General features: G+C 41.1%; 1 protein-coding gene across 5 annotated transcripts in view; it reads right to left on the bottom strand.

Annotated features, from left to right (window-relative positions):
- FILIP1 (filamin A interacting protein 1) overlaps nucleotides 1-14058 on the bottom strand; it is a 128747-nt gene that overhangs the window by 25612 nt on the left and 89077 nt on the right. The window lies entirely within an intron of this gene.

The raw sequence follows: 14058 nt of genomic DNA on the forward strand, positions 1-14058 counted from the left end.
GTTCTGACAGTGCCTTGTTTTAGTGTCGCTTCCCAGGAGTTGATTATTGACAGACCCCTCCGGGTTTACAGTGTGTAGGTTAACGATTAAGGAATAAGAATATGATCGCCGAGAACGCATGTGAATTGCTGTCGCGTAGCCAAGCTAGGATGCACAAAAGCGATGCTCTCCAGCCCGAGTTGCCAGTTCGTTCCTCTGACTCAAGAGAAGTTCACAATGCTTTTCTGTTGTCTTCCTGGTGTTTGAAGTGACAGTACCACTGTCGGTAAGCACTGGCTGATCTTAAGATCAGTTGGTAACAGCATGACTACATGAAGAAAATCCCCCGTGGATTTAATATACACGCATATTTGGTTTTGAAAATTCATGCATAGTAGCAAGGCTAACTGAAGGTCTGTGTGAGGTCTGAAAAGCACCACTCTGCTAGCTCCCTTTTTAAAGAAGTTGTAAGTTAGCCCTTTTGTTCCCAAACCAACATAAAAGAATTTAGGAACTCCTCCTATTTGCCTAATGATTCCCTAGATTGCCCACAGTCACTTTTCCAAGTCTTTGCAAGGCGAATGAGAACCCACTTTACCTTTTCCCTTCCGTTTTTCTTTCTCCTTCTCCTTCATCTATTCTTTCCCCTTCCCTTTCTCCCCTCTCTTTGCCTTCCCATTCGTCTTCCTCTTTTCTTAAGAAGCTTTCGATACCCAAAACCACTGAAAGCATATCATGTCAAATATTACACATAAAAATGGACCAGTGTGTGTTTATATCTTGAGAGGGCACCTAATTTTGTGTTATTTTCCCTTACGACTCTCACCTCATTCACCATACAGCCTGGACAGTGCTCATTTGAAAAGCAGGAGCTTGGTGATTAATTTTATGCTCTGTATTCAAGGCCCTGTTTACCACATGCTCTTAAGACTCTGCTGAGAACAGAATTATTCATTTCTGGGTAGAAGATAGAAACACAAAGGGACTAGGGATTGGCTGGGACACCTGCTCTGGGGTGTACAGGATGTGCTTTTCAGAGCACTGCAGGGTGGATGTTGCAGGTGCTCAGGTCACAGCCCCCTTTGCCTCCAGCCCAGTAAGTGCATGCTTCAGACTCCTTCATGTCAGAGCCCAGATCTCCAACAAGCTTCCCAAAACAAGAATCTGACTTAGAGTAAAAACCATTCACAACCCATGTAAATAAGCTTCACATGATTTAACTAGTGCCATGTAGGAAATCCGCCACACAAACTCAATGGGTAGAGTCACATTTTCCAGGGAAACGTATACTAGCCTTAATCATTCTCTCCCTTTTTATATTCCCCTACCTCATTTACTAAATACTTTCCAAAACATGAAGTTGGGGTCCTACAGAGAAATTGTTGCTTCCTGTGAGCAAAACTGATGCATCTCAATATGTTTCTGGTTTTCCAGTGTCAGAGGTTTCTGTACAAAACTTGTGCCTGATTGTGCAATTACAAATGATCGCATGCATTGAGCAGACAAATGTTCTGCTTACTCCACTTCTTTACTTACTGTGTCCTTTGCGATCCTAGGAACTGTTCTGGTAGAACAGAACATATTCTTTAAAAAAGAGGAAATTGCACACACAGTGGCAAACACTAGAACAAATATCCACTATCAAAATTTAATGGTGTGGCACAGGCACTTAGTGAGATTGCAAGAAGAGTTCAGATCCTTCAGATTGCCTGCATAAAAGTCTGTACTCTGAGTCAACAAAATAATTGATAGCAACAGCAGGTTGGTAGCCTTAAGGCAGTTTGATACTAAAAAGGCATACAGCACTTTGCAGGCAAGGCTGGAAACTCTCTGCTGACAGGTTTGAGACAAGCAGCTGGGAGCAAGGCTCTGCCTCACTGGCAGTGCTGTCTCTGGTAAAACACCCCATCCCATGGGCATCTGGTTACACACCCCATCCCGCTTGTTGCACAACTCATCCAGTCCCACTGCACCCACCGTTTGGTCCCAGGCTCCTTCTCATCTCTGTACTCTATTTCTAACCCCCACCTTTCTCAAGTCCACAACCCTCCTAGATGTCTCCTCATATCTGCTGTGGCTCTTTTTTTGTCTGTGATGCCATGCTTGGGCCAGGCTGGAGCTGCAAGCCACACATGGTCTCATCTCAGCAGAAATTTCAGGGATGTCAAGAGGATCCTAATTCTTCTATTAGGAAAGGAACTGTGAGTTTATAGCAGTCAGCTTTGTAAAGATATGACATGAGGAATGGAGGGGACAATGGGTTTCCAGGCCAGAAATGATCACTGTCTCATGAAGTCCAAACGCTCAGCATGATCAGCAGGCCAAGGGAGGTGATTCTCCCCCTCTATTCCACTCTTATGAGATCCCATCACAGTACTGTATCCAGCTCTGGGGCCCCCAATGAAAGAAGGATGTGGACCTGTTTGAGTGATTCCAGAGGGGGTCCATGAAGGTGATCAGAGGACTGGAGAGCCTCTCCTTGTGAAGACAGGCTGAAAGAGTTGAGCTTCTTCAGCTTGGAGAAGAGAAGACCCGGAGAGACCTTATAGCAGCCTTGCAGTACCTAAAAGGGGCCTACAGGAAATCTGGAGAGGGACTTTTTGCAAGGGCATGTAGTGACAGGACAAGAGGGAATGGCTTCAAACTGAAAGAGGGGAGATTTAGGAAAAGAATCTTCACTATGAAGGTTGTGAGACACTGGCACAGGTTGCCCAGAGAAGCTGCCCCATCCCTGGCAGTGTTCAAGGCCAGGCTGGACGGGGCTTTGAGCAACCTGGTCTAGTGGAAGGTGTCCCTGCCTGTGGAAGGTGTCCCTGCCCATGGCATGTGGGTTGGAACGGGATGATCTTTAAAAGGTCCCTTCCAACCCAAACCGTTGTGTGATTCTATGGTAAAGGTACTCCATGTATCATTATTTCTCAAAAGTGCCTTCACTTTTAAGTCACATCAAAAGCTGGGAAGATCTAACTTGCTCCCCAGAATTTCATGAATCTTTCTGTTTATGCTTTCATTGTGATGAAGTATTCCAAGAAACACATTCCTGAGTAAAGCAGCACTTGCAACTTTGTAAGACCAGATAAGAAAAACACCAAGAAATAAAAGCAGGGGAGAGAATAGATAGGAATACCAAATTCCAGCTCATCTCTGAAAGTCAGAGATTGTGCTGTGTATCTGTCACAGTTGTCAGCTATAGAGAAGAGTAACTGGGAAGCAAAGGATGGAATTGGTTTAACTACTTAATGATGTGCTAATACACTACACATTTATTCAATAAGTTGCTCTCTTTAATAAATCACTAACCTCTGCACAGCAGTGGATTCTTCTTGTTGATCTCAGGGACTTCTAACAGATGATTGCCTGATTATAAAATTCTCTGTAAAGAAGGCTTTGTAACCTTCCCAGCAGGCTGCCCCACTCTCTGCTGGCTCTTATCTTCAGTGAAGAAGCACATGTAACATTTAGAGTGAAGGCAGCGCTTGCAGCTGTTTCCAACTTCTCTAAGATGTTATGAAAAGCCCAGATATTTCTGTTTGTGCAGCACAAAACTTCTCCCAATTTTGTGTTTACTTACATATATGAAAAAGTATGCTGTGCTGTTTGCCAGACTTGGTTTTTTTGTTCAAAACACCTCTAAAGCACTGCAAATTTTCCATCATTATTTTGGTGGGTTTCTTCCTTCCTAAGTCAAACTCATTTGGTAAGTCAGACCTGTCCTCTATTTTCTACTTAGCCAGCTGCATACTCTGAGCATAACAGATATTAATGCATTCAGTAGCATCTTGAACATGAAAACTTTGAATACTGGGAGAGGGGAAAGGCTGATTTTAACTTGCTGCTGGAGATCTAGTGACCAAGGTGATCCATCAGGCCTTTTGGAGACAAATAAGTAATGGGGATAAATACAGTAAATTCTTGAAACATGATTTTGTAGGAAAGGCCTGAGAAAAAGACTTCAAGTTGGACTCTGTGCTGTTATATCTCAGGCAATACATTTTATATGGCATACGTCATGCACACTAAAAAACTTCATTTGGTGAGCTGCACTGACAACTGGCTTTGTTCACCTTTGGTCTTATTTAAAACAGGTTGTTCATGCAGCTGTTAAAGAAATGGTGCAAGCACACACACACATTTGCACACAGGCTTTGTTATTACTCCTCAGATCTTTCTAAATAAGTCATGCTCCCTAGATTTTAAATGCTTTTTCTCTTTGCAGCATGAAAATCGCCCTGTTAGGATCTGCTGTCTTTTGTGGAAACATGATTCAGAAGTTTAACAAAAGCATTTCTGGCTTTGTTTTCCTTTCCACTTTTTTCCCCCCCTTCTGTTTGGGTTTTTGTTTTTTTTTTCCTTAACATTTGTGTGTATCCTTCTGATATCTGGGAAAGCTCAGTATCTCCAGTACTGGTGGGACTCCCTGAAGGAAAAGTGATTACAGCTGAAGTAGAACCTGTCTATGTCAAGGATACTCTTTTAAAGTATGATTAGATCATTGCTTTGTGAACAAGCACCAACAGTGTAATAGAAACAGCCTGTGGCCCTTTGACCAAAGCATCTCTGGAGCCCTAGGAAGAGGTGTCCAGGACCTCAGAGAAGCAAGTGCACACGGCAGAACGGTTCCTTGCTGCCCCCTGTGGACCTGCCAGTTTTAGCATTGCTTGCTTCACGTATCTATGCTTTATTAGAGCATCCGCTAATACTATCTTCACCTATCTGGTCTCCACGCTTGCTTTTCTAAATTGCTCACTTTCGATTTGCTAGATGTTCATGTCGAAAAATGATGTGGAAGAGTGAACTTGAGGCTTTGAGAGCAGGGAGAGCCGTGTTTTTTCTCAGCTTACCAGGAGATACTTGGGTCTTTTAGCAGTGTCTTGGCCTCTTTTGCTCATGATGGGTCTGGGACATGAATTAAGCCTGACTGACTTTCATCCATATGTTGCTTGTCTGTTGGCAGCTGGCTCTCTGTTGTTGCACCTCCTGCGGCCTCCCCCACACCTGACTTCTCTGAGTGTGGATTTAGAGAACAGAAATACTCCATCTAGAGATAAAAGTCACATTTTTAGGTGTGTCAATAAGTAACTCATAAAGAACACTGCTAAATATTCCCTAACTGGAAACTGAAAATTAAGGCAGAATTACTTTCTTTCCTAAAGTGTATCATCTGTTGGTGCAAACAAGTTCTGGGAAGTCCCAGAGCCTGTGCTATATTGCATCAAGCAACATCATCAATATGATGGCTTCTGCTTCATTTTTGCTGTATTTTTATATATGTCTTTGCTTGCAGCTCAGGCTATCTTCCATCTTCATCTGCCATCTTCCTTCTCTCTGCCATCCAACTGGAAGGCTCTACAGCTCTCTGCTTTTGCCAACAGCTAGTTCCCTCACCACTCCCTCTGTTCTTATTAATCTCATAATTTAGATACTTCCCATATTCTTTTTCTCACGTCTGCCATCCCCTGACTTAAACATGCCTCTTTGCTATTCTTTGTCCTTTACCTTCCAGTTCTATGAGTTCAGTTCTTGCCCCACTGCTTTAACTCCTCATGAGCTTTTCTGGACTTCCTTTCCTTTTGTGCTTCTTACTGACTCCTCCTTAAAGCAAGGTGATCCAGTGACTGACTGGGATCAATAGGCACCTGAGTCCTACACCTAAAACTAAACATCCACCTCACTGCTTCCCATTTGCTACGCCAGTGAAAAAAATGTATTTGGTGGAGTGAATAAAGCAAGTGGGCAGGAAAAAAACCAAGAGAAAACAGGCTCTGTAGAATTGCTGCTTTGTCTTAGCACCAAGCAACGCAAGTGATGGTGTCTGGAGTCACCATGACAGGGATTCAAACATGGGAGAGTGTTAAAAAAATAAGAGTGAAGTGTTTTAAAATCTGGATTTAGGAAGCAGCATCATTCATATAATTGCATGCATGGGGTTAGTCAAGCATGGAAAAGCTCACACAGCTTACAACAGCAGTGCAGCTTGAGAAAAAGAGTCTGCTCAAGTGGAGTCAATATTAGAACTCCATTTTCCTCAATGCAGGGTCTCAGATTTTCTTAGAAATACAGGCTATGTGTGCACTGGCTTATATCATACTTGGCCACCTCAGTCACAGCGTGACACAAGGATAAAACAATCCACACCTATAGAAGCACAGAAAAGTAAATAATCTCATGAAGATTCCTTCTTGATTTTTAGGTATGACTTCCTATGAACACCATATTCAGTAACTTGGTAAATAATGAATCCCTAGTAAAATTATCAAATGCTGTAAAAGAGCAGTTAGCAGCTGATTTTCTGAACTAAAAAGATACTGATAGATTTTAACATCAGCACTGAGTAATCTTGGCAGTCGCACCACAGTCTAATACACTATGTCCCAACTGTCAGTCTGAAAGTCTATGAAGGTATTTCTGTTAATTTTCATGCCAGAAGCCTCAGCTCTTGCCCTGAACACAAAGGAAAACACACCTACCCACCATAGCCATATCACAACTTCACCTTTGCTAGTTCTTTAGTTTTCCAGAGATGCAACATAAATGGACACCTCTTCTCCCCTAACAAACAAACAACAAAACCCACCACAACTGTGAATTCTTATCTTTGCTGCTTGCATTAGAAGATTTGTGTCTATTGAGAGGCAATTATAGAAGAGACTGTCCCCACTGTACACCCCACAGCACTCACCCGGGAGATAGACTCTCCCAGGATTTGAGCCTGGTGTTTTAACCTCCTACTTGTTGCTTATAACAGGATACAAAAAAATAAAGACTCACATAGATTTGTGGATTTCAATTAATGAAGAATTGTAAAAGAGAAAGATAGAAAAACCAACATACATATAAATCTGATTTTTGGGAAGAACTGTATCTTGCAGATCTTGTATTTTGCATGTTGCACATCCTTGGAAGTCCTATCATCTTGCCTGAGACGAACATCACTCTCCATCTGAGGTTATTTGGGCCTCATGAGATACATGTCTTTACACATGTAACGGTGAGGGGCTTCATCTGAGGACCATGGAGACACAGACTGACCACAGGCATCATACAAGAAAGGGAGCCGTAGATGCTTCCATCCAAAGGGAGACTTGCAAGGGGACTGCATCTTGCACCAGCGCCTGCAATGTGCATTACTTGCCCAGGAAGTTGCATACGTGGTTTTATTTCTCTCCTCAGCCTGAAGCCATTTCAGCTTGTACTACCCTTTTCCAAGGTAATATCATAACCACCAGCCTGTTGCATATTTGAACAGCTGAAGAAAAGGACAGGGAAAATATATGTACTCAGATGGAGAACAAGCAAGGAGAAACTAGGCCAATTTCATACACTAAGTGTGAATTAGAATGTGCTCTTCTTGTCTCTGCTTGCCTTAAAATTTCTTTCTGTCCTGTCTGTGTTGCCCTCTGAATAACTGCAGGGTTTATGCATCCTGGCATATAGAAGTTATATGAAAATAGAATCAAACAGGAAATAAATATTGTTGATAAATTATTTTTCTGGAGACCAAACTCTTATGCAGGAGCTTAAGAAATTGCTGTATGTAATACATTTATATATGCCTAGGTACACTTCTACAGATACAATGCACACACTGTTTTAACATTTTCAGAATTTTATCCCTGATTCTCATTAATCCTATTAATCAAGAAGAGCTCTACTGACTTCAAAGGAATTGCAACAATGCCATCTTTGTGCTTATAAAATCCAGCATCAGGTTGGCGTTTTTACAGATCAGTTATTTCTTAAGACCTGAAGAAGCTGGATGTAGAGAGTTCAGTGTGTTAATGATGGACACAAAGCAATTGTGCTTGCCACCAAAAGCAAGTTGGACCAACAGCAGCACTTGGTCTGTCAGATAATGACAAGAGCCAGTCAGACTGGGACACACTCTTCTCTGTTGTAGGACTAGCAGGGCCCACAGCGTGAATTCTGCAACAACTGCAGGCAGCAGTGCCCTACGCTCCACACCACCCACCTGCCTTTCACCAGTATGGACACTGTTTTGCCTCTACTGTTTTTGGAAACCAGGTTTGTATCCCACCCAGTAACTTGCAAAATGAAAAAATGTTGAAAGCTATGCATCATTTTAAAACAAGTCATGCAGGAACAGCCTGATATTCAGATGATAAAAGATAGATAATTACATCTGTTTAGGGTTAGAAAAGCTTCTGTGTAGGGCTAATGAGTCAGAATAGCCTCCCTAGACAGATGAAATCTTGACGTTCTTCACACAATTTAGTGGAAGTTATCTGACCATATAGAACAGGTCTTGAATACTTGTAAGACATTAATCAAAATAATAAATCATATTCTTCGCTAATCATTCTTTTCACCTCCATACAGGTAAACTTCCATGTAAACATAAAGCAAATATCCAAGATATTCAAGCTTGAGTGCTTATTAGCACAGATTTATACATGTAAATAAGTGGCATCTCTCTAATTTTTTAAGAAATTCACTGAAACCTGGCACTTCAACTGAAACCTGTTTCTAATCTTTCTGAATGAGGAAGCAATTTTCCCTACATGACCCTGATTCAGTTCTTGTTTTCTTTGCCTAAAAAATGACAACTTAAAAAGATGGCCTCAGTAGAGCTGTGAACTGATATTTATTTCAGTAGTATAATAACTCTGAAACATGCCAAAGGGCTCTTAAACGTTAAAATTGTTACCTATTGCACCCTGGACAGAGTTTGGGTTCGTGAGTAGATTTTGAATGAAGTCATTTTTTCCCCCCGCCTGACCCTGGAAGCATTTGAATTGATGATTTTAGCAAGCAGACTTGCTGGGAATAATGAATTACATATAGTTTTGTATAATAATTCTCTCTCAAGGGCTGTGAACCTGATGCCTACTTAGAAAGAGTTTTGGAAGAATAGCTGAAACAACACATGATGCCATTTTATGTAATCCCAGAAGTGACTGAAAGACTGGACAGTTTTGAGGACTATCCAAGTGTCAAGAGATGGATTTGGATTAGTCCCAGCTCGTGGCAAGCTTCACATTCTGTAAAACTTGCAGTACTTTTCATATTGCTTCTCCACAGTCAGATGTGGCTGTTTGTCCTCTCATTTTTAAATTACCTTTGGAGCCATTTTGTTGCATCTAGGGACCAGATTCATTAGTTAAAACATAAACTCTGAGCCATTGCTGCCTTCCAGTCAGCTAAAGCTGTTAAACAGCACCTGCAAAATGGATGACCTTCAGATTTACTTAACTGTGCAGAAATTGTATTTGTCATTTCCAGGTTTTTTCATTTATTTCTTTTAATAGACTACCACAGAGTTTGTGATCTGTGATCCTGTGAATGTATTATGTTGACAGAAAATAGCCAGTGTTTCCAAACCATACAGAGAGTGTGTCAGCCTACAAGAAAAGAATAAAACCTGTACTGTTGTCTTCTACATTATAAGATTAAAAGTTTAGAGATGCACTTACTGAAATGTAGACAGTGACTCAGTGCTCTACTTTAGCCAGTAATGTTCAGTAAGAGGAGTAACTACTGTAGGCAGTAGTGAATTCCCACAGTCCCATTGGGCTGGATTTTCCTTTTTTGGGGTCACAGTTTGGAAACCAGGACAGAGAAACAGTCTCCATATGAGAAAAAACCCAGAGTACAAATATGGCTAAGAACTCTTAAAAGAAAAAAAAAAAAAAAGGCAAAAACTTTCTGTAAAGTAACTTAATTTCCAGACTTTAAAAGAATCACCAGCAGATTACACAGTTGCAGGCTAAAATCTGTGCTATATGTTTGCATCAGACACCTAACCCCAAGATCTCTGTATGGGGCTATTCTCACCACAGAATTTGCCTTAAACTGGTAAATCACAGAGATTTATTAGCCCTGAACACTTCATACTTTTGGCTTGACTGTTCTCTAAAGAAGTAATTGATAGATACTCTGCCCTTCTGTCTTCCTGCCAGCTTCTTTATTTTACAGTCTTCATAAAAAATCAAGAGAGATTGCAAACTGGAAAGGTAACATACACAAAATCTCCAAGCTATGTCTCACTCCAGCCTTCACACTTGCTTGGGTCCATGAAATAAAGGGAAACAAATCAAGCACTTCCCAGTGAAATGCTTGGTACTGCCATTTTGTGGGAAAAGGGAGAAGAGGAGCTTTGGAAATAAAAGCAGAAATGCAAAAAGGGGGGGAAAAAAGATTTTAAAAACTTGCTAACATCAACACTCCCATTTTTGTTTCAAGAAGGCTGTGTGCTTTATTGCTCACAGATCAGTTTCCTTTGCAGGTGATGTGGGCCCAGAATTACATCACCAGCAGAGCAGCCAAGAGCATCTTGGTGCCAGGATGACCAAAGCCGAGAGGAATGTATTATCACAGACCTCCGAGGGACTTGCCAGTGCATTCCTTGCTGGGGGTGCTGCGATGGGGGAGTCAGAGAGGAGACAATTTTACTCAAAGACTGAAAGGAAACTTTGTGGAGGAAAGATCTGGGGTCACAGTCCTGCTGTCTCCTCTAAGCAGATCTAATTATGGCCATGTACTTCAAAAAGAGGGTTTAACTAAAACCAGATTTAGCAGGGCACTGCTTAGGAAGTACAGACTGAATCCCCAGTCTTGCCTTTGAGGAAAATGTGAAATGCTTCAGTGCACTGGGAACGCTGTCACTGTGGTTGTAAAGAATAATTTGAAGCAAGGAAAAAGCCAATTTTAAATCCTCATCACTTCACTGAATAAAGTCTTACAATAAGATGTGACTAAACATAATATCAATGCTTTCAGAAAACACTTCCATTAGATACTAGGTGTATATTTTCTGATGCGTTTTGTGGTGAGGTAAACAAATCTCAGCAGTCCCAGGGATTGTGCTGGAAATGATCAAATTACTCACGAAGCAGTTGCACAAATCTCCCTTAGGGAGCTCCATCAAAGCCTTTCTGCCACATCACACCCTCTGTTCAGCAAACCACGTCCCATGCATATGAAAGAAACTCCCTCCTCCCCCCATTTTTGAAGGCTTTCAGGCTATTTCTGCCCTCTGTCCTGGAGGACTGGCTCAGTGGTTCTCACCACAAGGCTGTTTCTGAACCATTAAAACCAATGGGAGCTTTCCAGTGCTTTTAATAGCAGCAAAATGTGCTGTCAACAAACAGGATTAGAAGAAGAGTACAATGCAATTTTTTTTCAGAGATTAACACCTCTAAAAATGTCATGATTTTAAGCCTCATCTCCTAGGTCAATTAAGAGATGGAAGCAGTGCAGAGACTACACAGATCTCTCCCCTTTCCCACCAGAGGAAAAAGTCCAGCTAATCAAATAAGGAAGTTTGTGCTTGACTCTGAAGATCAGTTTCCAGTGCAACTCCAGTCAGACCCTCATTCTCCACCTGCCAAACCAGAGACTCCTTACCCCATCATCTGCCACCAACAGTCTCTGAAGGGGCCCAGGGGCCTCCAGCTCTTCTCCTTGTTTCGCAGCCTCTTCAGAAGGCTCCAGAAAGATGGCTGCTTTTGCATTTCCAGGGTAGGAGATGCCCAAGGAAAACTTAATGTTATAGGAACAGCAGCTGAGATGGGCAAGTGTGGAATATGGGAATGTTGGTCAAAAGATAAAAATAGAAAATGTCCCTAATTTTCAAAACATTCCCATTTTTAGATATTATTACAACATACCATATGGAATTTTGCACAGCCACCATGTCTGTAGAAGCACCTTCCACTAAAAGTACCAAATTTCTTTCATCTCCGTCTGGCAAACAGTTGTTGCTACTCTCTTGCTGTAACATGCCAACCTTTTCCACAACCTTTCTGCAGCTTAGTTGCACTTGGTGTTGCAGAGCCAACATCAACAGCCAGTTTTCTCCATTTACCCCTCCTAGGTGCCTACATTTTGAATATCCTGTGTACAATTTTATCTTTTCTTTCATGCACAACTATTCCTGGTAAATCATGTTTTCCTGTTAATTCCTTCCTGTGCAAGGCTGACCTAATACTTGCTCCTTCACAAGGACTATTTGCCTTCATATCATGCTGTTGTGGATGGATTAGAGATAACGCATGAAAGTGTATGTAAAAAAACAATATTCCAGAGTAAATACGTTAAGAGAGTGCTAGAAATATGTTAGAACTGACGCATATTTCTGCTCTTAAAGAATTTCTTTTTTTATCTTGTTGAGACTTTCACAGAGCAGCAAGAGCAAATGTGGCCTGTAAAAGTTGGTGTGATCAGGAAAGACTGGTAAAATACTGTGAGGAAAGAAATCACATTGAGTCCAGGATAGAAATTATTCCTGCTCTCCTTATACCAGACTGCTATGAGATGGCTGTCCCATAGGACTGCTCTTCCTCAGGCTCACCCTGACTCATTAACACTATAACTGCAAGTGCAGCAGAGGGGCTGACAGGCAAAGTTCACCTTGGTGTCCCTTTTTTTTTTTTCATGGAGACTACATGGCTGTTCAGCTCTTAACAAAATAAGCCCCAAGCCTCAAAGCACCACAGTAAAATAGATTATATATAGTGGTACTTATAAAATAAGAATGCTTATGCAGGATCCTTAAGAAATGCCTTTGGGCAGGTCACTTTTCTGTCCCAATATGCAGATTAAGTGAATATTAGAGGGGCTTTTTGTATGTTTTAAGCTACTGTAACTTAATCTTTCCAGTACAAACTCCTTCTTTTTGACAAAAATCTATTGCTGATTACCACTGCGGGGCTTTCCTGAGAAGTCATCCCATCACCTTCTCTTTTGCCATGAATATAGCTCTCAAGCAATACTACTTCCACTTTTTAATACCTACAAAGATGTGGGTGCAGCCTCAGTTTCATGTGCACTTAGCAAACAAAGATGAGGCATTGAGATCATTTAAGACTATACACTAATGTGTGGTTTCCAAACCATCCTGACTTTGCTAATCTGTTTTGCCAGTGACCTGGAAGGAGGACCTTGAAGAGGGACAGACATGCATGAGTGGTTTTCTGTGCTTGCCTGCATGCCATGTTCTCCCTGCTTGGTCACTACTAAACTTGAAATGAATTTTCTTATTAGTGCCTTAGACAAACAGAGTGGTTTAAATAGCAAACATCAGGTTTCTCGTGTCACTCAACATAAATCCAAAGGGCTTCAGGCCTGCAATTCTTCCCCTGCAGCCACCAGTACAGAGGCATTGGCAACTAAAGCCAGGGGATTTAGTTGCTCTGAAAGATCTGCTTTCAATAGAAGTTCAAATTCAAATACTTCTTTTTTTATTGCTGTTTTTACAAAAAATATAGAATGAAGAAAACCTGAAGTTTAAAAGAAACGAGAGAGCAGGAAGAGTATCAGAAAATACCCACAGAGATGGGACTTGATATTTCAGTGGTAGTAATGTGAGACAAAAAGCTTTTCAATTAATTCATTGAAGGAAGTCTGTTCAAAACAGGTTATGATCTGAGGGTACATAGCAGCCTCCATGAATTGAGCTGGAATAATAGGACAGCAATAATTGTCAAATTAAAGTGAATATAAAATATAAAGACAAATGTAAATGGTATTTTAATACCACTTTTACTTTTGTAGCATTTATTGCCTGAATGTCCACACCTGCATGGATATTCTGCATAGAGAAAAAATGACATCTATGAGAATCAGATGTGAAATTGCTCCTTGGAAATAGAACAATTATTTTATTTTTTTTATTTTTCTGCTAAACGATTCAAATTGCTAAGATCCAGAAACAATTTTGTCCTTTAAAGTTTTCCAATCAACCCAGGAAAATGCAGAGACAGAAAACCAGCAGCTATTAAACCAGGAAATACAGTCACTGTAGCTTATGTGCCACCTACTCAAAGCTGGCACTGAACTGCGCTCAGGAAATACACAAAACAATTTAGCTCCTGGCTTTTTGCAAATGCCTGCCACCACCAGACTGTGGTTTCCTCAAAAGCATTTCTTCTTTGAACTTGCCTTACGTATTTTTCTGAGAGCTTTTTTTAAAAAGTTGTGGATTGATTTCAAGCAGTTTGGTATGAGCATGAAAATTCCACATTGAAAAACTGAGGCTGTTAGCAAGTGCTCATTCTTCACCTATGATAGGTGCTTTTTGTTTTCTTAGAGCCTCAGAGAACAAGTTACTCCCACAAGGAG

This window comes from Pezoporus occidentalis, unplaced genomic scaffold, assembly GCF_034315485.1.
Source record: "Pezoporus occidentalis ecotype Australia unplaced genomic scaffold, CSIRO_AGI_Poc_V1 ctg13, whole genome shotgun sequence".
In the NCBI taxonomy this organism is placed as follows: Eukaryota; Metazoa; Chordata; class Aves; order Psittaciformes; family Psittacidae; genus Pezoporus; species Pezoporus occidentalis.